Source organism: Hemitrygon akajei, chromosome 20 (assembly GCF_048418815.1).
Source record: "Hemitrygon akajei chromosome 20, sHemAka1.3, whole genome shotgun sequence".
Taxonomy (NCBI): domain Eukaryota; kingdom Metazoa; phylum Chordata; class Chondrichthyes; order Myliobatiformes; family Dasyatidae; genus Hemitrygon; species Hemitrygon akajei.
Genome location: NC_133143.1, coordinates 27,374,638 through 27,399,813, shown reverse-complemented (window position 1 = coordinate 27,399,813; position 25,176 = coordinate 27,374,638).

Below are 25,176 nucleotides of genomic sequence, written 5' to 3'. Positions count from 1 at the left end.
ATGACATTACTGTATGAACATTCATAAGGCATTTACTGGAAAGAAATAGAACTATGCTGAATATACTTTTCATAAATATTTATTAAATTGACTGTTATACTTTGGCAGCTTTTCTGTATGTAATGAGTAATTATGAATATTTGTTTTAAAGATGTTCCCATTTTATAGTTTTAATTCAAGTATAATACTCATACTGCTATAACTGTTTTGCTCTGTTTATTACCATAAGCCCATAAAACATAGGACAGAGTAAGGCCTTTTGACCCATCGAGTCTGGTCCCCCATTCCATCATGGCTGAGTTATTATCCCTCTCAACTCCATTCCCCTACCTTCTCCCCCGTAATCTTTGATGCTCTGACTAATCAAGAACCTATCAACCTCCGCTTTAAATATACTAAATGACTTGGCCTCCACCAACATTCTCTGTAATTTTCTTTACAGCTGTATTGGACCAACCATTGCTCTGAGCAGGAAATTTTTACATGGCCTGTGTGGCACTTCAATACTATCAACTCTTTGAATGAAAATTGAAAAATCACTTATTTTGGTATTATTTATTAATTGAAGGGTATAATGAATTGCAGTAGAACAAAGAAACTTGCATGTTTGATAAACTTTTTCTAGCTGTGTCTAATTCCAGCTACACAGCAACAATGGCTACGTGCATGGGAGCATTTCAGTTACCATGCGGCTGCGTGCCTGCACGGCTTAGAGGGAACAATGGCTTCCACAGCATTTGTGGCAATGAAATCTGCAATTCACCACCCTCTGGCTAACACCTTGCCTCCTCCTCTCTGTTCTAGATTGACAACTCTCTATTCTGAGGCTGTGCCCTCTGGTCTTAGAGTCCTCCACATTCACCTTATCTAGGCCTTTCGATATTCGATATTTTCAATGAGATCCCCCCCCCCCCCCCATCATTCTTCTAAACTCCTGTGTGTACAGGGCAAAGCCTTCAAATGTCACTTATATGTTAACTCTTAAATTCCCAAAATCATTCTCGTGAATCTCCTTTGGACCCTCTCCGTACAGTACATATTTTCTGCGATAAGGGGCCCAAAACTGCTCACAATACTCCAAGTGCGGTCTGACCAATGCCTTATAGAGACTAAGCATCACGTCTTTGCTTTTGTTTTCTAGCTCTCTCAAAATAAATAATAACATCACATTTGCCTTCCTTACCACCAACTCAACCTGTGTGGAACACTGCACAAGGACTCGCAAGTCCATTTGCACACCTAATCCTTGAATTTTTCTCCCTGTTTAGAAAATAGTTCAATAGTTCCATTTAATATCAGAGAACGTAAACAATATACATCCTGAAATTCTTGTTCCTCACAGACAACCACGGAAACAGAAGAGTGCCCCAAAGAAAGAGTGACAGTAAAAATGTTAGAACACAAAGGCATTCTACAAGTATGTGAAGAGCAAGAGGATAAGATGTGAAAGAATAAGACCTATCAAGTGTGACAGTGGGAAAGTGTATATAGAACTGGAATGAAATAGCAGAGGTACTTAATGAATGCTTTACTTCAGTATTCACTACGGAGAAGAAACAAATTGGTCAAGACTATGTCTTGATAGTATGACAAATACAATAAATGTCCGGTTAAGATTAGTGCAATATAATTTTTTACATCAATTATATATTACACCACAAAAAATAAATAAATTAAATCCAAATTTATCTGATCAGTGTTTCCGATGTAACCAAGAAATCGGTACTTTTTTACATTCTACTTGGTCTTGTTCTAAAATTCAACCTTTTTGGACAAATTTAAGAGTTTTATTGGAACAAATTATTGGAACGCAACTTCCACATAATTCAATATTATTTTTATTAGGCGATATTGAAGGGATAAAATCGAAACCCAAATTGAATAAATATCAGAAAGAAGTCATAAAAATTGCACTGGCAGTAGCCAAAAAGGCTATTGCAGTTACTTGGAAATCGGATTCATACTTAAGTATAGATCGTTGGAAGAACGAAATTTCCAGCTGTATTCCACTTGAAAAAATTTCTTATAATTTAAGAGATAAATATGAAACATTTTTGAAAATTTGGCGCCCTTATTTACAAAAGACAGGATTAAATATATAGGTGCTCCAAAGATAAAATAATTGGTTATTTGGAGAAAGAAATAAATATATACACTAAAGTTATTACGAACTCCGTGGAGCATGTGGGGATCTTCCGATATCCAGGCACTCTCTCTTTCTTTTTTTTTTCTTTTTCTTTTTTTCTATAGGGATGTTAGGGGGGAGGGGCTAAAGGGGAGGGGGGAAGGGTATATATTTTTTTCTTTCTGTAATCATTTGAAAACTCAATAAAAAAAGTTTTTAAAAAAAGTAATTACTACGGAAAAGGATCTTGGTGATTGTAGGGATGACTTGCAGCAGACTGAAAAGCTTGAGCATGTAGATATTGAGGAAGAGGATGTGCTGGAGCTTTTGGAAAGCATCAAGTTGGATAAGTCACTGGGACCAGATGAGATGTACCCCAGGCTACTGTGGGAGACGAGGGAGGAGATTGCTGAGCCTCTGGCGATGATCTTTGCATCTACATGGGGATGGGAAAGGTTCCGGAGGATGGAGGGTTGCAAATGTTTTACTTTTATTCAAGAAAGGGAGTAGAGATAGCCCAGGAAATTATAGACCAGTGAGTCTTACCTCAGTGGTTGGTAAGTTGATGGAGAAGATCCTGAAAGGCAGGATTTATGAACATTTGGGGAGGTATAATATGATCAGCATAACTTTGTCAAAGGCAGGTGGTGCCTTATTGAAGCCTGATTGAATTTTTTGAGGATGTGACTGAACACATTGATGAAGGAAGAGCAGTAGATGTAGTGTATATGGATTTTAGCAAGGCATTTGATAAGGTACCCCATGCAAGGCTTATTGAGAAAGTAAGGAGGCATGGGATCCAAGGGGATATTGCTTTGTGGATCCAAAACTGGCTTGCCCACAGAAGGCAAAGAGTGGTTGTAGACGGGTCATATTCTCATGGAGTTCGGTCACCAGTGAGGTTCCGCAGGGATCTGTTCTGCCACCCCTACTCTTTGTAGGGGAGTGACCTGGTTGAGGGAGTGGAGGGATGAGTTAGTAAATTTGCTGATGACACAAATGTTGGAGGTGTTGTGGATAGTGTGGAGGGCTGTCAGAGGTTACAGCGGGACATTGATAGGATGAAAAACTGGGCTGAGAAGTGGCAGATGGAGTTCAACCCAGATAAGTGTGAAGTGGTTCATCTTGGTAGGTCAAATATGATGGTAGAATATAGTATTAATGGTAACACTCTTGCCTGTGTGGAGGATCAGAGGGATCTTGGGGTCTGAGTCCATAGGACGCTCAAAGCAGCTGTGCAGGTTGGCTCTGTGGTTAAGAAGGCGTATGGTGTATTGGCCTTCATCAATCGTGGAATTAAACTTAGGAGCCGAGAGGTAATGTTGCAGCTATATAGGACCCTGGTCAGAGCCCGCTTTGAGTACTGTGCTCAGTTCTAGTCACCTCACTACAGGAAGGCTTCGAAAGGGTGCAAAGGAGATTTACAAGGATGTTGCCCAGATTGGGGAGCATGCCTTATGAGAATAGGTTGAGTGAACTCGGCCTTTTCTTCTTGGAGTGAAGGAGGATGAGAGGTGACCTGACAGAGGTGTATAAGATGATGAGAGGCATTGATCATGTGGATAGTCAGAGGCTTTTTCCCAGGGCTGAAATAGTTGCCACAAGAGGACACAGGTTTAAGGAGCTGGGGAGTTGATACGTTGAATCATTGCTCACTCATGCAATGATTCAACATATGGCAGTCTCCCTTTTTCTCCCTAACAAAGGGAAAGAGAGGTGTCTCCCCTTTCACAGTGAAAGGGGAGACATAACAAAACAACTACCTGATTTGCAATGCTAAAGTCTGTTGCGTTTCCTCTTTCTGAGTTCTCCAACTCAAAAATCAGCAGCAAACTCTGCCCCACCAACAAGAGAGAGAGAAAGAGAGAGTGCGATCTGCTGAGTACAGAGCCCCCGACAGCTATTCTGATGTTCTGATTTTTACTGCAACGCTTCAGTGGGCAGCATCGGTATAGAATCAGCTTGTTCACAGGGCCATGAAGCATCGGAACCCCGAAGGCATGCTCATCTTCTAGTCTACGTGCTTGGGACTTTGAAAAGCGGCTAGTCATGAGTCCCCTGGAGCGGGTCCCTCCACCACAAAGAACTGAAGTCTGAGTGTAAATCCAGGTCAAGGTCTCCAGCAGAACCCTACCCACCCTGAAAAGGCACTAAAGGTGACATTAAAGGTAGAAATTAAGCTGTTTATAGTCTATGCCTTTATTCCCTCTAGCAAAGTGCATGACCATACACTCCTCTACATTATATTCCATCTGTCACTTCTTTGCCCATTCTCCCAATCTGGCTAAGTTCTTCTGCAGTCTTCCTACCTCTACATCACTAGCTGCCCCTCCACTATCTTCATATCATCCACAAAACTGGCCACAAAGCCATCAATTCCATCATCCAAATCAGTGACAAACAATCCCAGTACCAACCCCTGTGGAACACCAGTAATCACTGGCAGTCAACCAGAATAGGTCCCCTTTATTCCCACTCTTTGCTTTCTGCCAGTCAGCCAATCTTCTATCCATGCTAGAATCTTTCCTGTAATGCCATGGTCTCTTATCTTGTTAAGCAGCCTCATGTGCAGTAGCTTGTCAAAGGCCTTCTGAAAATCCAAGTAAACAGCATCAACTGACTCTCCTTTGTCTATCTTTCCTGTTACTTCCTCAAAGAATTCCAACAGATTTTCTAGGTAAGTTCTCCCCTTAAGAAAGCCATGCTGACTTTGGCCTATTTTATCATGTGCTTCCAAGTACTCCAAAACCTGACTAATAATTGACTCTAACGTCTTTCCTAACCCTGAAGTCATGCTAACTGGCCTATAATTTCCTTCTTTCTTCCTCTGTCCATCTAGACGAGTGGAATGACGTTTTCAATTTTCCTGACCTCCAGAACAATTCCGGAATCTAGTGATTCTTGTAAAAAATCATTGCTAATGCTGTCACAATCTCTTCAGTTTCCTCTTCCAGAACCCTGGGTTGTTCAGTGTCAGTGGTGAGGAAGACAAATGCAATGTTAACATTCATTTCATGAGGCCTAGAATATGAGAGCAAGGATGCGATGCTGAAGCTTTATAAGGCACTGGTGATGCCTCACCTTGAGTATTGTGAACAGTTTTTGGCCCCTCATCTTAGAAAAGATATGCTGGCATTGGAGAGGGTCCAGAGGAGGTTCACAAGGATGATTCCAGGAATGTAAAGGTTATCATATGTGGAACTTTTAATGGCTCTGGGTCTGTATTCACTGGAATTCAGAAGAATGAGGGGGGAATCTCATTGAAACCTTCATTGACGCCTAGACAGAGTAGATGTGGAAAGAATGTTTCCCATGGTGGGAGAGTCTAGGACAAGAGGGCACAGTCTCAGGATAGAGGGGCACCCTTTAAAAACAGAGATGTGGAGAAATTTCTTGAGCCAAAGGGTGGTGAATTTGTGGAATTTGTTGCTACATGCAGCTGTGGAGGCCAAGTTGTTGGTTGTATTTAAGGTAGACATTGATAGGTTCTTGATTGTACATGATTACAGGGAGAAGACCTGGCACTGGGTTTGAGGAGGAACAAAAAAGGATCAGCCATGATTGAATGGCGGAGCAGACTTGATGGGCCAGATGGCTTAATTCTGCTCCTATGTCTTATAGCCTTGTGGTCTTATGGTTACAGCGGCACATCGATAGGATGCAGAACTGGGCTGAGAAGTGGCAGATGGAGTTCAATCCAGATAAGTGTGAAGTGAAGTGGTTCATTTCAGTAGGTCAAATTTGAAGATAGAATATAATATTAATGGTAAGACTCTCGGCAGTGTGGAGGTTCAGCGAAATCTTGGGGTCCATGTCCACAGGACACTCAAATCTTCTGCGCAGTTGATAGTGGTGTTAAGAAGGCATATGGTGTGCTGGCCTTCACCAATCATGGGATTGAGTTCAAGAGCCCTGAGGTAACGTTACAGCTATTTAAGACCCTGGTCAGACCCCACTTGGAATACTGTGTTCAGTTCTGATCACCTCATTACAGGAAGGATGTGGATGCTATAGAGCGAGTGCAGAGGAGAATTAACATGGATGTGCCTGGATTGGAGAGTGTGCCTTATGAGAAAAGGTTGAGTGAACTTGGTCTTTTCTCCTTGTTCTGACAGAGGATGAGAGGTGACCTGACAGAGGTGTATAAGATGATGAGAGACATTGATAGTGTGGATAGCCAGAGGTTTTTTCCCAGGGCTGAAATGGCTATAACAAGGGTTCATAGTTTTAAGGTGCTTGGAAGTAGGTACAAGGGGGATGTCAGAGGTAATTTTTACACACTGAGAGTGGTGGTTGTGTGGAATACACAGCCAGTGAAGGTGGTGGAGTTGGATACAATAGGATCTTTTAAAAGACTCTTAGGTACATGGAGCTTAGAAAAATCGAGGGCTATATGGTAGGGAAATTCTAGGCAGCTTCTAGAGTAGGTTACATGGTTGGCACAACATTGTGGGCTGTGTTATGTATCCCATAACAGGATCACTTACCAGCAAAGATAGAGAGGTCCGCTGAAGTCTGATGGTACCTTTTTTTAAACGTTTTTATTTATAAAGGGGCACAAAAGGAAGGTTAATACAAACATTTTGATAACATACGTCGTCAATACTCAATCTAAAGCGCAGGTATAGTAATGATCAATCAGAAATAAGCTCTATTGTTGTCTAGGGGATAATATCTTGTCCATTTGAAAATATAACAGTCATTCAAAAGTCGGCAGGCTTCAGCCTTTTGGGAACCGTTGTGTTTCCCGTGTTGGAGAGAGAGAGAGAGATTGGTGAGAAAAGGAACACTTGCCCGGGTCCTTACGAAGCAAAACCGTGAAATCAGGGGAGCCAGCTTTCCTGTTGTTAGTTAAAAGCGATTTTCCGTGATTCCAGCCACAGACTCCCAATTCAGAATCTAACGCACGTGGCTTCCTTCAAAATGGCTTCCCGCTACGACGGGATCGCTATTGTGTCTCCTTGGTGCGTCTCTCTCTCTCCCATTTCTTGTGCCCATTCAGCACGTCTCTCTCTCTCTTGGGTCATTGACCCCCCCCCCCCCCCCCGTTCACTAGGGCTCTTGTGATTCTCGCAAAGGAGGGGGCTGGTATCAAAACACCTCCCCTCTTAAACGTTTTTTACCAGCGGTTAAAAACAGTGGTGTAGAGTCTTACAGGATTTTTGAATCTACCACAATACACAAGCTTTTCTTTTCACAGAGTACTACTGTTATACATTCAAGTCAGTATCTAAACAGTTAACGATTACAGTGTCCCTTTCTTTAATATCTTAACATCACATACCGTACTGAAAATCTTGTAGCATCAGACTTCAATTAACCGTCGCCTCTTTTTCGGTGAGTCCCCCCGTGGGGAACTTGAGTAATTTGGCGTGGTGAACTCCCGCCCGTCTCGTTCATCTTATCAACACCACTTAGACCATTTCCACCCAATTCTGTAATTTTACCCAGGCGGCTAGCCCTTTCGTCAGGACCATGCAGGCTGATGGGTTTCCGTTCGAACCTTTCCCTCAGGCCACATTTAAATTTCGGCTTTTTCACAGCGCTCTCTTGAAGAACAACAGCGTGTGGGACACCTTTACATTCCAAATCAACCTGTAATCGATGCGCAGGCACCGCGTTACCAAGCCCTCGTTTCTGTAGCTTGGTTGCTTCTTCTGACACCAATCTAAACTTTAACTTTTCTTCATTCGATTTGGGAACTACAAACTTCCCGTTCCCTTCAATAATAATGTTTATTCCCCCTTGGTCGAGTTCCACTTTAAGGTTCACCACCCCTGCGTGTACCAACACCTGGGAACCCCCCCCTTCCCCCAATTACTAGGGTTAACCCTGTCTTCATTGAACCCGGTCCATCTGACCCACAGGGACCGCATTCCTTTTCAACTGAATCAAATACCTCAGACTTTTTCTGAGCTCCATTACTAGGTTCAGTACCACATGCATCCACATCTTGGACACACTCAAACGGGACATCTGCCTCTTCCAGGCTTTCAATACCCGTACCCTTTTCAAATTCTAAATTCCCCTGATCCTCCCAGTTCCTCTCTGGGCAACTCCCTTCCAGAGTAAACTCAACCCCGCGGGCTGAAACAACCTCGTCTGCCAACCCAGCAGACCTCTCCAAGGAAATGGCATCCTGTTCATCTAGGACTGCCCTCATTTCATTATCGGGAACACCTTGATAACTCTCACCTTCTTCAAACAGGGCTGCCACCCCCGACAGATCATCCATGTCCAACTCTGGACCTTTTAACAGCTTTTTCCGTTTCTCATCTTTATTTCCTACCTCTAGGACCTTTCTCTTCGCTAAGGGCAGATCTCGCTCCTCTCCCTTAACCCCTTTCACTTTACTACTCTTCGGTTTACCACCCTCAGAACCCTCGTGGTACAGGGTCGGTAGGATCATCTCGGCCAAATCAATACTGGCCAGATTTAAACTGCTCGCTTTCTCAGCTGCCTTTCTCGACAGGCTGCGAATGCTCGCGCCTGTGGTACAGACTGGAAATGCGAGGGGCGGGGCTGCAATCCTCACAGGCTGTATGAGCCGTGTCCAAACCTGCCCCCCGGCTAAATCATTTCCGAGGAGGACGTCCGCGTCAGTTCTCGGGAATTCTGATGGCACCCCTATTTCAACTGGTCCAGATACCAGCTCACAATCCATAATTACCTGATGTAGGGGCACCATTTCTATTCTTGTACCTATCCCCTTCACGGTGACCATTCCCCTTCTCCGACCGAAATCTAGTATCTCACGGCGGATCAACGACAGCTCCGCCCCGGTGTCTCGCCAGATTCGGACGGGAATGGGTGGGTCTCCCCCCTTCACGGACACGGTTCCGGGTGACAGCCAGGTCTCTGACCCTTCTCGTACTCTGTCTACCCGGGGCTCTCTCGTCGATTTACTGATTACCACGGCACACCCGATAGGGACCGCTGCTCTCCCTTTTTCTGGCTCCTTTCTCGGAGCAAAGCACCTAGAGGCAATATGTCCTCCCTTCCCACAATTAAAACAGGTTAAGCCCAGAAATCTCGGGCCGCCTGGCCTTTCCCCCTCAACCTTACCACTAGCTCCCAGCGGGACCTCTGCCTCAGCCGGCGGACTTTCCCTACTGTTCCGACGGTCTCTCGGGTAACCTTTTGGCGAGGAAATCTTTATCCTGTGGGTTAGGGCATATTCATCTGCGAACCTAGCAATTTCTGAGATGGACTTATTCGCCTTCTCATTCAAATACATCCGGATCTCCTCTGGAACACACCCTTTTAATTCCTCAATCAGAAATAACTCCCTGATACGCCCATAATCCCCGTCCACCTGTTCCACGGTGCACCAACAGTCCAAGAGCACACCCTTTTCATAGGCTAGCTCGGTATACGTTTGATTCCACCCTTTCCGTAAATTTCTGAACCTTTGTCTATATGCTTCAGGTACTAGCTCGTAACTCCAGAGAATGGCCTCTTTTACTTTGGCATAATTCTCCGCGTCCCCTTCCTCGACGGCCAATGCCGCATATGCTCGTTGTGCCTTCCCTTTTAACACACTTTGTAACAACGCCACCCTCTGCTCTTTGGGCCACTTTTGATTTACTGCCACCTTTTCAAAAAGCAAGAAATAACTATCAACATCCAACTCTTCGAATGGAGGTACTACCCTCAACTCCCGACTAACATTAAAACTCTCCTCTCGTTCTAACCCTAGATCTCTTCGCTCTTTCTTTAACTTCTCCATCTCCAAGTCATGTTCCCTCTGTTCTCGTCTCTCCTCATACTCTCTCTGCTTTTCAGCTCGTTCCCTCTCATTCTCGGCTCGTTCCCTCTCGTTCTCGGCTACTTCTAGCTCTTTTAGCTGAATTTCATGCTGTCTTTGCTTTTCAGCTTGGTCCCGCTCTTTTTCCACCTCTAACTCCTTTAGTTGGAGCTCCCGGTCCCTTTCTTTCTCTCTCTCAGCCCGTTCTTTCTCTCTCTCAGCTGCTTCCAGCTGCTTCATTTTAAATTCATGTTGCTCCCTTTCTTTCTCAGCCCTTTCTTTCTCTCTCTCAGCCCGTTCTTTCTCTCTCTCAGCCGCTTCCAGCTGCTTCATTTTAAATTCATGTTCCAACCTTAATTTCTCCAACTCTAGCTGATCCATTCCACTCGCTGGTACTTTTTCAGGGATATTTTCCAAGACCCCAGCTTCGAACACTTTCTGCCCAATGTAATACCGAGTTATGGCCCCTTGCACCTCCCGCTTTTTCATGGACGACCTCACTTCTGCGAGGTCCAATCTCTTCGCCAAATTTAACAAGTCTGATTTGGTGGCCGCCTCTAGCGCCTCTACAGTCGGGTTTTTCATAAATTCATCCACATCCATCTTTGCTGGTTTCCCCTCTGGCTACCCGCGTACCAGATCCAAATTTTTAATTTTTTTTTTTGACTTACAAACCCAATTCACTGCCCTCCCAATTTTGGTTTCAAATCCCAGACGAGTCCCCACGTTGTTACGTATCCCGTAACTGGATCACTTACCAGCAAAGATAGAGAGGTCCGCTGAAGTCTGATGGTACCTTTTTTTAAACGTTTTTATTTATAAAGGGGCACAAAAGGAAGGTTAATACAAACATTTTGATAACATACGTCATCAATACTCAATCTAAAGCGCAGGTATAGTAATGATCAATCAGAAATAAGCTCTATCGTTGTCTAGGGGATAATAACTTGTCCATTTGAAAATATAACAGTCATTCAAAAAGTCGGCAGGCTTCAGCCTTTTGGGAACCGCTGGGTTTCCCGTGTTGGAGAGAGAGAGAGAGAGAGAGAGAGAGAGATTGGTGAGAAAAGGAACACTTGCCCGGGTCCTTACGAAGCAAAACCGTGAAATCAGGGGAACCGGCTTCCCTGTTGTTAGTTAAAAGCGATTTTCCGTGATTCCAGCCACAGACTCCCGATTCGGAATCTAACGCATGTGGCTTCCTTCAAAATGGCTTCCTGCTACGACGGGATCGCTATCGTGTCTCCTTGGTGCGTCTCTCTCTCTCCCATTTCCTGTGCCTATTCAGCACGTCTCTCTCTCTCTTGGGTCATTGACCCCCCCCCCCTTCACTAGGGCTCTTGCGATTCTCGCAAAGGAGGGGGCTGGTATCATAACAGCTGAAGGGCCTGTAATATGGTGTAGATTTTCTATGTTCTATGTTCCATCTAGTATCTGAAGCCTGCACTCTGGGTGTGACCACCTAAGCAACATTTTTATCTGTGAGGTTTTCAGCCACTTACATAGTCCTGAGTACATCCAGCTCCAGCTCCAGTTCCTTGACCCAGTCAGTCAGGCACTGAAGTTGGGTGCACTTCCTGCAGACATAGTCATTAAGGAGACCATTAGAGACCCTACAATCCCACATGACATACCTCTAACTTCTCAAGCCTAAGTTCAAACCTCCACCTGTTCTCGACCAAGCCTGTTGAGCCAAAGCCTGGGCACTCCGATGCTGCCCACTCCAACATTGGCCACTCCACTCTGCTTACACATTGCTACTATCTTCTGGCCCTTTGCTGAGTGCCTAAGAAATCATTATGATTGCAGCTGCTGATAAGCTTCGTAAGGCCTTGAGCTGTTTTTAATCCTCATATTGCCTCAGCAACAAATGGCTTCTCACAATTATTGCTGTCCGTGAAAAGTTCCATAAGGCCCCAAGCTCTATTACAGTCCACACTGAGCAGATAATCTAGACTGTCACTTCACTGCAGTACTTAAGGAGTGCTACAGTGTTGGAGTTCTTTTAAATACCTTGTAAATGTGTCCATTGCCTACTCCATTCATTGGAACAATTATAAAAGATATTATGAGGAACGGCAATTTATCATTCCTTCTAGTTAATGTAGTTCCCTCAACTAAAAACAAGTGAACACTTTCATCTTTATTGCAGGATTTTTATGTATAAATTGGCTGTCGTGTTGCCCATATAAAAATGATTATAATGTAGGAGCAGTTAACTTCGTTCCAATCATTTGGGTAAATTCTGACAACATGATAAATGTAAAGTTCTTTCTCTTTTCCACTTTCTACACTTTCTCCATATCCCAATGGTAAAAAAAATGATGAAAAAGTTGTGCTTGATTAAAGGCAGCACATAATTAGGCCTTAAATTCAGTAACTAGAATTGAACAAACCACTGGAATATGTCATGGGTCACTTCGGCAATAAGCCTGGAGCTGCTAAGGGAAGTGAGCAATAGTCTTTAGAACTTCTGACTAGAGTTTCCTATCATATAGCTTGATGGAGAATTGTGTTAACGAACTGGATTTAATTATATAGTACTCTCTAGAGGTCATTTGTGCCAATCAACTGAATGTGCATTAGTTTGAAATAGTTATTAATATAATTTTAAACCAACATTTAAATTACACATTTTGCATCTCCTTACCCTAAAGGCAAGTAATTTGTCCAGAAATATTTTTCATGCAACTGTTAGATCATGGCTTAATTAATCATCTGTTAAACTGTCTAGCCCTTCAGCAGATTTATGTTTCACATAACCTTGCATATTAGCATAATTGTGTGAACAGGTTCCTGGGGATAAAAACAAATCCTGTCAGTGTTTAGGAACAGTACAGTGGGAATTGATGCTTTTTTTTTCTTGGACATTACGGAGTTGGTGTTTGGCCGCTCCTCCATGTTCCTGCAGGAATACAAGGGGTGTTTGATAACTTCGTGGCCCAAGGTAGAAGGAGTCAATTTTAGAAAACCTAGCACATTTATTTTTCAACATAGTCCCCTCCTACATTTACACACTTAGTCCAGCGGTCGTGGAGCATACGGATCCCTTCTTTGTAGAAGTGGTCTACAGCAGGGGTGATTGATAAGTTCGTGGCCTAAGGTAGAAGGAGATGAGTTATTGACTTCAAACTTTCTGCATAATCACTCAAAGAGTTGAACTGTACGTGCACGTAACGAGAGCATCTTGGACCTCCAGGTGGTCCACAGCAGGGGTGATTGATAAGTTCATGGCCTAAGGTAGAAGGAGATGAGTTATACAGCTCTCATTACATGCACGTGCAGTTCATTCTTTGAGTGAAAATGCAGAAAGTTTGAAGTTAATAACTCATCTCCTACAATCTTAGGCCACAAACTTATCAATCACCCCTGCTATGGACCACTTCTGGAGGTCCAAGATATCGACTTCTACAAAGAAGGGATCCGTATGCTCCATGACTGCTGGACTAAGTGTGTAAATGTAGGAAAAATAAATGTGCTAGTTTTTCAAAAATTGACTTTTTCTACCTTAGGCCATGAACTTATTAATCACTCCTCGTACCTCATGTCCAGTTTCTTAAATTATCCCGTTGTCAAAATATTCCTGATGCCAACATACAAACCACAACCCGTTCAGTTGTACTGGTTTGGTTTTCTCAGCTATGCATCATTTCCCATAGTTTGTTCTTTATGTGCAGGTGTTGGTTAGAAAGCAATTTAGCGATTTAGTTTCCTGGTTGCACTTCAGAGGGCATGGGAGGGGTTGAACTGCTAAAGTCATAGTAGTGATACTCTTGCCCAAAAAGAGGATACAGTAGGCTTGGAAGGATTCAAAGGAGATCCACCAGGCTGTGCCTGGGATGAGAGGGTTATTGTATCATTCGAGGCTAGATGGTTTGGGTTGTATTCATTGGAACTTAGAAGAATGAGCAGTGACTTTATTTAAACACTTATGTTCATCTGGGGAGCTGATAAGGTACATGTTCACACACACACACACACACACACACACACACACACACACACACACACACACACACACACACACACACACACACACACACACACACACACACACACACACACACACACACACACACACAATGCTGGAGGAACTCAGTAGGCCAGGCAGCGTCTATGGAAAAGAGAACAGTCGACATTTTGGGCCGAGACCCTTCATGAGCCCTGCTGAAGGGTCTCAGCCCAAAGCAGCGACTATACTGTTTTCCATAGATGCTGCCGTGTGTGTGTGTGTGTGTGTGTGTGTGTGTGTGTGTGTGTGTGTGAGAGTGTGTGTGTGTGTGTGTGTGTGTGTGAGAGAGTGTGTGTGTGTGTGTGTGTGTGTGTTTATGTGTGTGTGTGTGTGTGTGTGTGTGTGTGTGTGTGAGTGTGTGTGTGTGTGTGTGTGTGTATGTGTGTGTGTTTGTGTGTGTGTGTGTGTGTGTGTATGTGTGTGTGTGTGTGTGTGTTGCTTGGATTTCCAGCATCTGCAGACTTACTCTCGTTTGCAAAGGTACATGTTGAAGTGTTTCAGACCATAAGACCATTAGGTCATTCAGTTTTCACTGAAGGGACAGTCACACAGGCAAGGGGAAAGAGCAACATAATAAGGGGCCAGTTATTTAAACAAGGGTGCATAGAAATTTCTTCTCTTAGAGTGTAATTGCCTGCTGGGAGGTGGAGTTGATATACTTACAGTAGAAATAGATAAAAAAATTGAAAGCTCAAGGTATTGAAGATTATGGAGAGCTGACCCAGAAGATGAGTTGAGGCCAGCACACGTAGATCAGCTATGACCATATTGAATGACAAGGCAGGCTTGAGGTGGCAGGTGGCTGACTCCTGCTCCATGTTCTTGCTTGCCTCCTTTTACCACTTTAAAAGGGCAACTGCGCTTTTGTGATTTGTGACAGTGATTAGTTGGCATTGAAATGCCACTAAGTTGTTAGGTTATGACAGCTACTCTTGTTTCTAGAGGGCACGGCCTCAGAATACAAGGCTGTCCATTTAGAGCAGAGATAAGGAGAAATTTCTTTACGCAGGAGGTGGTGAATCTGTGGAATTTTTTGCCACAGACGGCTGTAGAAGCCAAGTCATTAGTGTTATGTATCTAATGTTTCAGTTATATTTGCATAATCTTGTGTATATATACATATATATGTATGTCATTTGATTAAGCATTATTGTTCCTTTAAATAATAAATTACAGTTATATGTATAATTATGTCAATTGCATTTGTCATCACGCTTGCACGTGATAAGTGTGCACCTTGCCTAAAGTAAACTTGAAGTTACACCCAAAACGTCGACAATTCTTTTCCCTCACAGATATTGCTCAACCCATTGAGTTCCTCCAGCAGACCGATTGTTTCTCTAGATTCCAGCATTTGCAGTCTCTCGTGCCTTCAGTAAGGCATGTGATTGGCCGAAGAATGATAACACTGGTACACAAGTCATGTGATGAAATTTCCAGGCGTATGTGAAATTAGACCTGGCAATCACCCATAAATCTGCACCCATTTGTCAGTTAGATAATTGGTGGAAACTGGCTTCAATTGAAAAGTGTGTCCTTATGTATTTCCTCTTTCTCCGCTGCCACTTCAACCTACGAATGAGTGAGGTCAGAGCAAAATCCATCGACAAATTCTTGAACATCCAGCTTGGAATTACAAATGGGAGTTTTTCCTTGCCATTTCCTTTTTCATTAGTTATGGAACGCTGGATTTGTGGCTAACACTTGTCAAATCCTGCTCCACATTCTGGAACAAAATAAAGGAAAAGGTAACCCATCATATCCTGACAGGGATTTCTGATAGCTTTTACCTGGGTGATGGATTATCATTTCTTAAGAACAAGGGCCAGGAATGTTGCATAGTTTAATATCATTATCTTACAATTTGAAAAATAATTAACCTTTATAATTTATGGCAAATCCATTTAAATTCTCGCTTCAAATCTTCTAATGCTAAATTAAATCTGCTGTAACATTTAGAGCATAGTTTAAATATGAAGGTGATGAATTATTTATCACAGTTTATGCTTGAAAATTAACTGTTATAAAAATAACATGGGAAATATTTAATGTGATAAATAATACATACCAAAACCTAAATACTTTGCAATTTTTCTGTTTTAAAATCTGTAGCTCATTCATATAATTGCTCCATAAATATGCAAATATGTGCTTGTGTAAATAATATATTTGTTTAATGTGAGGAACCAACTTATTCTCTTTAAAAATTTGACATTAACAATTCAGTTTAACAATCTAAAAGAACGGTCAACTTAAGTTTTTAAAATAAATGAAGAATGAAAATTGGTTATTTGGAGCACTGATCATGAAAATGGACAAATAATTCACTTCCGGCTTTTTTCTTAACTCCCGTGCCTCTTCCTGTTTATTATGACCTTTCCTATTACCCTTCTTTCCAATTATCTTAACTTCCTTGTTCACTCTTGTTCTTTCCTGTCATCTAAAGAAGCCGTAGTTTCTTTCCTACCCAGTTAGTCTCATCTCCTTCTCTATTATAATCATGGAAAGTAGGAAGGTTGAACAGGAAGTGAAAATACAGATTTATACTTGGTAGATCACCACCAGCTTTGCTCTAATGCACAGAGAAGACTCAGAGGTGAATATATTTGTATTGCCATAAAATAAGAAGAACTGCCCCATGCGGATATATTTAAATGTGATGTTACTGATAAAAAGTTTTTTTTTGTGTTTGAGTACTGTTACGGAGCTTCTCTGGCTAACATCTAGGGAAATGTCACGGAGCTGAAGATAAGTAAACAGAGAAGCTATTTCCAGTAGATCAGTTCCATTTCCTGGAAAGTCGTACAAGAGCACTCAGACCTTTTACACTAGAGCCTCCATTTGGCACCATCAATGCAATAGCAGGTTAATAAATCTGGGGAGTTGGATCCGAATCCCATCTGATATGCTGGAAAATCAAATAAGCAGGCTACTGATCATCTAGATCAGTGGTTCCCAACGTGGAGCGTACGCCCCACAGGGGGGTAATTTGATTTTTAAGGGGGGCAATTCGAGAATGAGTTATTAACAGTGAATTTTTTCTAGTAAGTCTGTGTGAGTATGAGTGTATGTGCGAGTTAATACATATGTGTATATACAGTATGCATACATAAAAATACTTGTGTGTATGTACATGTGTAATTGCCTATGTACTGTATATATAGTGTATCACCATCATTACAACCATCAAATGGCTTTCATAATTAAATTAATGAATTGACTGATGTAGGAAGGAACGAATGAACAAGTCCAAACGCGTAAGAAACTCGTACGAGGTCGCGCCAATGCTGCTTTTTGCAGTAGCTTTCGGTTCTCGGTGGTGTGAAGGTGTGTACATTGCGTCATCTCTTTTAAACAGTGTATCTGTCTTTGTATGCTGTAGAAACGAATCGGCACTGTTTTATTTATTTATTATTATTATTTTAATATCACTTAATGTTCTTTTTTTCACAATTTCTTAGTAATTTCTTCCTCAGAACTTTAACAGTTCTTTGGTTCTTTTATTTTTCTCTTTCATGAATGCCATGTTCTTTGGAAGCTTGTTTAAACCAAGTTAATGGTCTTTTAGGCTTCCTCCAGGTGAATAGGAGTTCACTTTTTGAATAATAAGAATTATATATCACCACAGGGGGCATCAGGATTTTAGAGGTGATTAGGTGGGGCATGGCCAAAAAAAGGTTGGGAACCACTGATCTAGATACAGTTTGGCACCAAAAGTTTAATTTTTAACTTTTCCCCAAGGACATTGCCAAATTGAACTTAATCAGGAAAAAAACACACAGAGGAACAACTGGGTCTCCAAACATTTCTTCAGTAGTTTTTGTGCAATCGACTCATTCACGCACTAAACCTTAATTTACTTCATCTCCAAAGAATAAACAGAAGACAATTTCCTCTGGTTGAAAGCCAATCAAGGGAAATTTATTCCACAAAGAAAAATACTTAAAATATTGAAGTAATTTTCAAATTCTACAGCTATTAGACAATGTTATTTGTAATGTCGGAATATTGGAAGCTTGTTTATGTACTGCAAGCTTACCAAACATAAATGTAAGAACAACTAGAAGTTTTAATATTGCTGAAAACATTGAGTAGAATGCCAATGCTATAGGAACTTGCTTTATATCACCTTGAACCTAGTGGACCTGAAAGGATGATGTTCTAGTGGACCATGTAGGGTTAAATAAGAGCAGAGATGGGAAGTCCAAAGGGACAGCTAAGCATATGTCAGAGAATATGATGAGGTGCAGGGTGACAAGCCTGTGCATAAGTTAAGGGGAAGCAGTGGGAAACGAGAGCAAACCACTTAGGGCAGAGAGGTAGCAGGGAGAGGGTAGGGTGACCCCAGAGTGCATCTGGAAACAAGGTGCAGACCTGGCGGGGTGGAGCTCAAGCAGATCTGAAAGGACGATGGCCTAGCAGAGCTCAAGCAGACCTGACGACTGGTAGCAGACAGCATTTCATAGCAAGGTGATATATTTTCACAGAAAGAATGGGCACCATCAATATAGACTTAGTGGCTTCCTTCTAAGGTTCATGGACACTTTAGCTAATGTGGCAGGGCATATTAAGAGTGATTAGTGCAACATGTGGAATCTTAGGCTTCATAAGTTGCCTTTTTTAAAGGTAGAGTGGAAAAGTCAGCTGAATCAAACACTATAAAATAATCTACGTTTTTCTGAAATCTGAACTAAAAACAGAAAATGCAGCATTAGGTTCAGCAACAATTAAGTTCAAAGAAATTATGTTACCATTTAGGGTAATTGACCCTTAAGGTCCCTTTGTTCCTTTTACTCTGACCAGATGGAGGAAGTACAGCAGCTACTGACAAAAGTGGAAATTGAGTGCAATAAAGTTGGACTTCACCTAAACGCTAAATAGACAGAGTACATGGCGTTCAACTGCGATGAAGGTACTCTCAAGACTGTAAGGAATGATACCATTAAGAAAGTCTTAGACTTCAAGTACCTCGGGTCAAGAATGATGAGTTCGGAGAAGGACATAAAGATACGGAAGGCACTGGCATGGAGGGCTATGAATGACATGAAGGAAATCTGGAGGTTGAACCTGACCAGAGGCTCAAAAAGGGGATCTTCCTTGCAGTCATAGAGTCCATTCTCACGTACGGATGCGAGACGTGGACACTCACCAAGACCATGCGAAAGTCATTAGATGGTAGCTATACACAAATGCTCCGGATGGCTCTTGACGTGAGTTGGCAACAGCATATGACGAACATCGAGCTCTATGACGACCTACCGACACTCACTACTAAAATCGAGGTGAGAAGACTGCAACTAGTGGGGCACTCTCTACGCCACCCTGAGCTACCTGCCAGCCTAGTCATCACATGGGAGCCCAAGCATGGGAGGATGAACCCTGGGCGTCCTCCCAAGACTATGGTCAACACGCTTCTAGAAGACAGCGGCACGGCTAATGTAGATGAACTGAACACACTGATGAGGGAGAGGGAGGAGTGGAGAGTCCATCATCGTGCCTGACGCCGGCCGCCTAGGCCTGAATCGACGTAGTAGTAGTAGTAGTAGTTCCTTTGTAATGCTCTAGTTGGGCCACCAGTAGAGTATTTGGTCAGCTTGTGCTAGTTTACAGAACAGTGTGTACTCACCTATACCACCTGAAGTCTGCCGACTAAGACTTCTGTATTTTAAAAAAGTGGATAGTAAAGGTTAAAGAGGTACCTTGGTTAGTATGGACAAGTTGGGTTGAAGAGCCGTAGTCATGTTGTATGACTATGACAGAGAAGATGGATGTTCAGTTAAATGTTACATCTGAGACACTCTCCTTCAGCACTGATCTGCCTAGTTTTCTTTTGGGTTCACTTTGCTGAATTAGAACTTAAACATGCAACTATCTGGCTGACAAGCTAATATGATACTCACCAGGAGGATATCTGACCATTAGCAGTGGATGTTTAACCTACTGACAGGTGTGATGAGAATTTTTGGATCGAAGTAAAAGGAAGAATCCAAAACAGAACTTGAGAAATTGAATGAGATGACTCAGACATTGCACTGCAGGATCTGAGAGCAACCCTTCGAAACATTTGACATGACGCTAGATTTGAACAGAAGCCTTTCATTTCAAGTACTGCTCCACACTGTCCATTCAGTTCTATCCAAGTTAACTTCTTGAGAAAGGATCACAGGGTTGACAAAGTCTTCATAGCTCACAGCGTGCAATCTATCGCTTCTGGAAATCATGACTGCCAGCAATATAAAAGAGAGTAATGAAGAAATATTTCAATAATGACAGCTATTAGAATAATAGAATTCCATTAATAGAATTCTCCTGGACGGGGTAACAGTATTGTCCATCCATTAGTCTGAAGAGTTGGTGACGACAGAATGGCACCGTTAGTAGAACTTCTGCCTTGTAGGACCTGATTTCATCTTTCATTTCTGGATTTCATCTTGATCTTTGGACCTGTCTGTGTGGAATGTGCACATTTTCCCCATGAGCTTGAGGGTTTCCCCCAGGTATCCAGCTTCCTCCCACATCCCAAAGATGTGTGGTTTGGTAGGTTAATTGGTCACTGTCAGATATCCCTAGAGTATGAATGAGAGGTAGAAGGTGATGACAATGGGAGAATCAATGTAGGAATAGTTGTAACTGGTTAGTGGACAGTTGGCATGTTCTAGATGGGCTGAGAACCTCCTTCCATGTTAGTTCTTTCTATTACTCAGACTCTCTTTAAATTTATGGCATATGGTGACTCGTAGGTAAGATTGAGAAAAGGTGGAGCAGAATAGGGAAAAGAAGGGAGCATTGTCACTGTTATGGGTAACAGTTCCAGAGCTGAGACACCCATTGAATTTTCTTCATGCTTTCTAATTTTGTAATTTTAGTCAAAAAGGAGCATGATCTTTTCTGAAAGGTAAGGTTTCTACCTAAAGCAAGAAATGGTTTTTGCTGGTTTTAGTGAGGCAGAGAATAGAAAGCTGGAAGTGAAATTGAAAAGGGCAGTGGGGGCAAAAGAGATGAAATTGCAAAGATTGCTATGATAAAAAAAAATTGCTATGATACATCCAGCTCACCGTTCAGACAAATTGGCTTCAATAGGACTGGATACTGGTCAAACACAAAGGGTAGAAAATACAATGAGCCTTTTTTGATTCCTGTCACAGTTTAATTTTATTCCCACAACAGGAGGAGAAGAGACAGATAGAAGTAACAATAAAAGAAAGAAATGGTTTAAGTTGGACCTACCAACAGCAGGTCTATCTCTTTAGTTATTTTCTTGAAAGAATGTCTTCAGCATGTTCTGCACCACAGTCACATCCCATCATTCAATACTTGGCAACAGATCAAATTTGCATCCAAAATTAAACAATAAAGTGGGACCAAGTAAAGAAAGGCTCTTCTTTCCTCGAAAGGTCAACTGACAAGCGATTTTATTTCGGTTGTCTTCCATAAAACTGTGAATTCAAATGCTATTTGTAATTAAAAAGCTGATTGAAGGGACGGACAGTAAGATATCATTCACTGACACAATACTGCAGCAGCTGACAATTGAGTGTATATTTATAACATATAAAAACCTCAATACTGGACCCGATTTTAAGTGCTGTGAGATCCAATCTGGACATTTCCCAGAGGACTCAGTTCAGGGTGAAGTTATGCCAGAACTAAAATTGGACTGAGCACAGGGACCTATTCATATTGGCACAGACCAATATCGGGCAGAGTCTAAGTAACATTAGTATTCATATATTACACATTTTCAAATGTGTTCAATATAAATTGAATCCAGAAACTCAATTATATGATTATCATGGAACAGAGTCTTTAGAATTAGGAACATTATTTTGCTGATGTGATGCCATTTTATTTTGCTTTTTAAAAGGACTATCAGTTGTTATTAGGTCTGGCAAAATGCCTTCAAACTGACTGCAAGCTGCCCCAACACCAACCAAACTGCAGACACCATGCTACAATTAACACTGAGTGATTCTTTTCCCAAAATTTAGCTATTGCGACAATTTTGCTATTCCATGGTATCTCAGTAGTACTGGAAACATTGCTGTGACCATGGCTGAGAGCCTCAGGGCCAGAGGCAAGAAACTTCCAGATTTTACCTGGACCTCTTTGGTGAACAAGATATCTGTAGGCTCATGTTTTCCATCACGGAGAAGATGGTCCTCTGTGGGAAGATCTTTGGCCACACTCTCATGCCAGGCTGCTCGCTCTGTGGAAGTTCCCTCAGAGTCAATCTAAGTAGCTGCAGCAGGCCTCTACCATGCCTCCCAATATTCCTTTCCAGACATCACACTTGCAAATAAATGATTACTTACTTTGACTTCAATGTTGACTAAGTGTCAGCTCAGGTATTGGGACTGACGGTATTGCTGGCGTCCTACGAGAGCAGAAGTCCATAAGCACTGCTCTCAATTACCCAGAGCCTATCATAGATAGGAAGGACTTCCACACCGTCAATTTACGGCACATTGTGGATACAAGAAGAATTTCCTCATGGTAGCATGTCACATAACATGCTCCTGTAGTCGTTCTGTGACAACAGCTCATTTGAAAAATCTTCCATATGTTCCCTGTTTGATTCACTGTTTCAGTTAAAACTGTTCCGTAGCTTTTCCCGATTTTAATCTTTTCTTGGCACTATTGAATGTGAACGAAAGTTGCAACTCTGGAGCTGGTAATGAAAATAGTAAATGGGGGATGGTTTCCTACTTAACACCAATACAGTATGAAAATAATTAATACAGATATATAGTTTCCTGAAGTTGTGACATGGGTCATCATATGGCGAGGAAAGCATATGGCATACTTGCCTTCATTGGCTGAGGGATTGGGTACAAAATTTAGAATGTCATGTTACAACTCGTATAAGACACTAGGAGAAACATGTCTGGAATATTTGAATACAATTTCTGATTGCCTTAATATGGGAATGATGTAATTAATCTACAGGAGATGCAGAAAAGATTCACAAGTATGTTGCTGGGATTGGAGGGTTTGAGATATAAGGAGAGATTGGATAGGCTGGGGCTCTTTTCCCTGGAGTGAGGGTGTCTGGGGAATGACCTAGCAGAGGTTTAGAATATAATGAGAGGCATAGATAAGGTGGATGGTCAGAATCTTTTTCCCAGGGTAAGAAAGACAAAGCCTGCTGGCTTAAGGTGAGAGGGAAAATACTTGAAGGGTAGTTTAGGAGCAGGTTTTTAACACAGATAGTAGTGGGTATATCCAGTGGAAGTAGTTAAAAGACATTTTGACAGGTTCATGATAAGATGTGTTTTGAGGGATATAGGCCAAATTCAGGCAAAACGAAGTAGGAAGACACCTTTGTCAGCATCAATGAGTTGGGCTGCAGGATCTGTTTCTGAGCTGTACAACTCTAAATGCCACTTTCCCAATAAACACACGTAACTGCTTCATCAGGAGGGAGTCTGCACTTCTGGACTTTTTCAATGGATAGTCCTCCAGAGGGTTGGATTTTGGAGGATAAGATCATGGCTGTTGACATCTCCAACCACAGAAACTCAGTTTCTGCAGATACACCATGGAGAGCTTTCTAACCGGTTGCATCACCGTCTGCTATGGAGGGGCCACTGCACAGGATTGAAAAAAGCTGCAGAAAGGTGCAAACTTAGCCAGCTCCATCATGGGCACTAACCTCGTCAGCATCGAAAACATCTTCGAAAGGCGATGCCTCAAAAATGTAACATCCATCATTAAGGACACCAGTCACCCAGGACATTCCCTCATTGCTACCATAAGGAGAAGATACAGGAGCCTGAAGACACACACTCAACATTTTAGGAACAGCTTCTTCCCATCTGTCATCAGATTTCTGAATGGTCAATGAACCCATGTATACGCCCTCACTTTTCTTTAATCTCTTTTTGCACTACTTTATTGTTAATATTTATTTCTTACTGTAATTTATAATTTTTGTTATATACTGATACCACAAAACAACAAATTTCACAACATATGCCAGAGGTATTAAATCTGATTCTTATCCTGTGGATACAGTGAGAGCTAGACAATTGATAGGACAATACTGGGAAATGCCTCTGGTTTCAGCACCTGCACACCAAGATTTTTTCATCACAGGCTCCCTGATGTGGATGGGCCATGAATGGGGCTCTGTGGAGGACCATGAATAGGGCCCTGCGGAGGACCATGAATAGGGCCCCGCGGAGGACCATGAATGGGGCCCTATGGAGGACCATGAATGGGGCCCTGCGGAGAAGCAGGAAGGAGGCCCTGTGGAGAAGCAGGAAGGAGGCCACTATGGAGTTCCTTCTCTGTTCAGCCTCAATTCCTTGCTGAGCAAATTTGTCAGGCAGCGTTGTCAAGAGGAGATCCTCTTAGGGACAATGCAAAACTATAATCCTTAGGTCACAAACAAACCAAGAGAACCCAGATAAGACACAACATCACCTAATGTCCTGTTGTGCAGATCCATTTTCACTGAACATAACACATGAACGAACCTTTGCCTCAACCACTATAATGTCATGATATAATCTTCCTCTGGTTCCCTTTCTCCCATGGTCCACTCTCCTCTCCTATCTTATTCCTTCTTCTTCAGCCCTTTACCTCTTCCAGCTATGACCTTCCAGCTTCTCACTCCATTCTCCCTCCCTCACTCATCTATTTCCCCCCTCACCTGCTGTTACCTATCACATCAACACACACAAAATGCTGGAGGAACTCAGCAGGCCAAGTAGCATCTGTGGAAAAAAGTACAGTCAACGTTTCAGGCTGAGACCCTTTGGCAGGACTTGCCGACTTGTACTCCTTCCCACCTCCCCTGTTTGTATTCTGGCGTCTTCCCCCTTCCTTTCCAGCCTTGATGAAGGGTCTCAGTCCAACACGTTAACTATTTATTCCTGACCTGCTGAGTTCCTCCAGCATTTTGTATTTGTTCCTCTGGATTTTCAGCATCTGCAGAATCTCCTGAGTTTATGATTTGTCATCTTTTATTCTGGATGTGAACTCAGACCTCTGTGTGGAATATTTTTCTTGTTACATCTCCCCTTTGCAGGGGAACACAACAATAAAGAGATCACCAGACTGTATCTTGTGAAGAAATGAAATTTTCCTTCTGCATCCTGTGTGGGGTATCTCAGTGCAAGAGTAACCACTTCAGGTTTATCTGACCACAAATAGTAAGCTCTTGCCTTCCCCTCCCAAACGTCCACCACTGTGCCCTCCATCGCAACCACCGCCCTCCCATGACGTCAATCCTATTGGCCAGGATTTGCACCTTGCTTTGAGTGAGAATGAGAGCTGTCTCCCCCACTC